Consider the following 4,428-nt stretch of genomic DNA (forward strand, 5'->3'; position numbering starts at 1 on the left):
AGCCTTCTCTGCAGTGGCTTCCTGTCTGTCGAATGGTCTCCCTAGGGAAGTTCGCCTGGCGCCTTCACTATACACCTTTAGGCACCAGGAAAAAAACATTCCTTTTTAACCAGGACTTTGGTTGATCCGATTTACATCCTATGCCCTTTTAAAATGTGTGTTGGGAGGGGGTTATTGGGTGGTTGTTTTTTATTTTTATCAGGTATTTTATGCTTTTATATCTTATATCTTTTATTTTGTGAACCACCCTAAGACCCCTGGGTATTGGCGGTATATTAATAATAATAATAATAGTAATAATAATAATAATAATAATAATAATAATAATAATAATACAAATTGGAGGCACTTAGGGAATGTCAAGATCTGAAACCAAGGAGACCCAGACTTACAGATTGCTTCTTTTGGACTTCGCTTTATTGAGTTGACTCCACGCCAGTGCTTTAAAGCAAACCCCCTCCCCAGTCATAGGAATATCCAAGCACAACACCCCAACACGGATCACGCCCCACCCACCCAAAAACAAACAAAAATCACACCGCATGTATGGGCAGCTTCCGAAAACAACTGGCTCCCCACCGCTAACCAAAGAGGCCATTCGCAGGAGAGGGAGACAGATGGAAGATTCCAATCCGAACAGTCGAAGCAGATTAATCAGAGAGGAAGGGGGAGTGAGAAAGAGTAGGGATGATTAGCTCAGTAGTGCCAGGGTTTAGTTAAAAAACAAATAGCCAATAAGACTTATTTGAGAGGGAGAGCTTATTTTTTAAAAAGGACCCTGCTTTAATCATGGAGCTGAATTCCCTCCACCGGCGTGTGGGTATTGCAATGCTGTACACTCATGGCAGTGTCCCCAGAGAGTACCCCGTCCCCCACTTCCCAGGCTTCAGAGCATGGAAGATTCACTTGTCTCCCGTGAATCAAAACTGGCTGCACACATCACTCTTGCACACACAAGGTTTGGCTCCCGGAGGGTGCGAGAGAAAGAATGCCCCCTGCTTCTGCATGACTCACTGTGCACCTCCTGCTGGGAAAGAAGAAAGCCCCGGCTCGGCAAACAATGGAGAGACACAACAGGCAGCCTCCTCCTCCTCCTCCAGAGGTGGACAGTCCGTGCTGCAGCAGTCGCGATCCGCTGCAGAGGCCCCAGCAAAGCCACTTCGAAGGAGGCGAGGCCAGAGCCACAACTCGCACAGAGGTGCAGCAGGCAGCCTCCTCCGAGGGTGGATAATGGTGTTATTTTTTCAGCAGCAGGAGAGAAACAGTCGTGCAAATGTGTCTGGTGTGTGGCATGCCTGCCAAGACCGGTAGGAAGGAGGCAAGGCAAGACTCATGCAAACAGGCCACTTTCTGGGAGAAAGCTTAGGGTTCCTGGAGCTGCGGTTTACTGCATTAGTGCATAAGAGTGTAGGAGGCCTGGTGGACCAAGCAAAGGCACAGGAGCCCTGCTGGAATGTGCAGCAACCTCAGTCTCGGCCACATGCCAGTTCAGTTGAAATCTGAAACCCCATTCTTGCGTCCATGTTCAAGAGATCAAAGAGGGTGTGTATACGAGGTTTGGCAACACGAGAGCGGGGCCTTCTCTGCAGTGGCTTCCCGTCTGCGGAATGCTCTCCCCAGGGAAGTCCACCTGGCGCCTTCACTAGACATCTTTAGGCGCCAGAAAAATTCCTTTTTAACCAGGCCCTTGGTTGATTTACATGCTATGCCCTTTTAAAATGTGTTTTTGTGTGTGTTGAGAGGGGGCTTTTGGGTGGTTGTTTTTTATTTTTATTAGGTAAAATAATAGCATCCTATTCTCACAGTGGCTACCCAGATTAGGGCTGCCATACGTCCGGGAATAGGGCTGCATCTTTGCGTCCAGGTGGATTTTCACGGAAACTGCAAAATGTCTGGGGAAACTCGGGTTTTCAATTTGGGGAATATGGCAGCTCTAACCCAGATGGCTGTGGGAAGCCCGTCAGCAGACGTTTTGGACTATATAGCCTCCCATCACCCCTGAGCATGCCAGCTCATGCGACTCTGTCCAAAACATCTGGCGGGTGCCAAACAGGACTGCATTGTGGACTTGCCACAGGGATCATTGCAAGAGCAAGGATGCTGAACTAGGGTGGGCTCTGGGATGGCTCAGTCGGTAGAGCATGAGACTCCTAATCTCACGGTTCTGGATTCAAGCCCTATGTTGGGGAAAAGATCCCTGCACAGTTGGATTAGGTGACGGTTGTGATCCCTTCCAAGTCTACAGTTCTGTGATTACTGAATCTGCGGGCCATTTTCTTGATCCTGCAAAGGACTGTAGTTATGGTCACACACTGGTACACAGCACAGGAATGGCAGCCCTCCTTTTATTCCGTAATATTATAGAATTGTAGAGTTGGAAGGGACCACAAGGAACCTGGCAAAGCGGACTCTCCTCACTCTTCCGGGAGCAATAAAGGATGCTTTTGTGGAAACGTCAAAGGGCTGTGCTGTGAAGCGACCCTGAAGATCCTGGCTTGGGTGTACGGAATAGCTGCAGCAGCATAGGGAGAACTTCAGATGCGATCAGAGCTGGCCTGCTGGTTGGCGAAAAGAACCCTGAAGTGCAGCTGCCAGGGGCAAAAGTGTAGTAATATCCAAAGGCAACACAATGACCAAGTACAACAATGCGATATCAATATAAACTCTTTATATAATGTATACAAAACATAGAATATGAAATATGCACTCTCTGCAAAACCAAATGAATACTCTTGATGGATTCTCTTGAAAACAGAACCAAATAAACATACCGTATTTTTCGCTCTATAAGACGCACCAGATGCACCTAGTTTTTGGAGGAGGAAAACAAGAAAAAAAAATCCGAATCTCAGAAGCCAGAACAGCAAGAGGGATCGCTGCGCAGTGAAAGCAGCAATCCCTCTTGCTGTTCTGGCTTCTGGGATAGCTGCGCAGCCTGCATTCGCTCCATAAGACGCACACACATTTCCCCTTACTTTTTAGGAGGGAAAAAGTGAGTCTTATAGAGCAAAAAATACGGTAAGTCTTATAGGTCTCTGAAAAACTTTGTGGGCTATGCAGGGTCAGATTCTTATCAGGTGAAAGCAAGCCATAAATCTTTGTTTTATGACGTCCAACAGAAATGCTTCATAAATCCATCTATATGGTGAATGGAATTGTATAACAACAATTGCTATGGAGCATACATAACTTTATGACCACTGCTCCATAGCAATTGTTGTTATACAATTCCATTTACCATATAGATGGATTTATGAAGCATTTCTGTATCCTGCTGTGCTGAAGAAGAATTCCACGAAACAGTGTATATATCCGAAATCACTGTTCACTATGTCTGTTTGCGAACCACTTTGGCAGCGTTGGACATCATAAAACCAAGCTTTACGACTTGTTTTCACCAGATAAGAATCTGACCCATTGCTTCTTTCAGAGACTTGCATAGCCCACAAAGACTTTCAGAGACCTATAAGACTTACGTTTATTTGGTTCTATGTTTTCAAGAGTTTTCATTTGGTTTTGCAGAGAGTGCATATTTCATATTGTTCTACGCTTTGTATAGATTATATAAAGAGTTTATATTGACATCGCATTGTTGTACTTGGCCATCGTGTTGCCTTTGGATATTAATGATGCTTGTTTGCAACACAGGGGTTTAATTGTATGGGCAAAAGTGTAGCTAGAAGAACATTCTCAGACCCTCTTATCCAGCGCTGGGGAACTGCTAGTTCCTCAGGTGCTGTGGTCCGGAGTCAGGTGGTGGTAGTCGTGGTTGGAGACGCCTTACTATTTCAGCAACAGGTTCTCAGCCTCTAACATCTTTGAGCTGCCCCATCAGCTAAGAAGGTGAACTTCTTAGCCCCTGCATGCTCCAAAGCTAAGCATTTAGGAACACTGGAAACACCAAAAGTGTGTCCGACAATGGGGAAACTTCAGTTGATCCAGAAGAAGATACAGGACCATTCCATATCATTTGTGGGTGAGTGTTAATGGGGAAATGGTGGACCTGGCTGAAAGGAGGTCCACACTGATTGTTGCAATGCATCCCAGATTACTATTCATTATGAAATTACTGTATTTTTCGCCCTATAGGGCGCACCGGCCCATGGGCGCACCTAGTTTGGGGGGGGGAATAAAGGGGGGAAAAACTTATTTCCCCCCAGGCACGGGGCTGGGGCGGGGGAAGCCCGAGCTTCCCCCGACCCCAGCCCCCAGAACAGGCTGCTATCCGCAAGCCTTGGGAGCCCGGCGGGAACTTCCGCCGGGCTCTCCAAGCTTGCGGATATCTGCCCGAAGCCCGGGGTGTGCTGCTCAGCGCGCCCTAGGCTTCAGGATGCTATCCACAGCCTAGGGAGCCCTGCGGGAACTCCCGCAGGCTCCCCAGGCTTGCGGATAGCTTCCTGAAGGCTGGAGAGCGAGATGGGTCGGTGC

This window comes from Podarcis raffonei, chromosome 8, assembly GCF_027172205.1.
Source record: "Podarcis raffonei isolate rPodRaf1 chromosome 8, rPodRaf1.pri, whole genome shotgun sequence".
In the NCBI taxonomy this organism is placed as follows: Eukaryota; Metazoa; Chordata; class Lepidosauria; order Squamata; family Lacertidae; genus Podarcis; species Podarcis raffonei.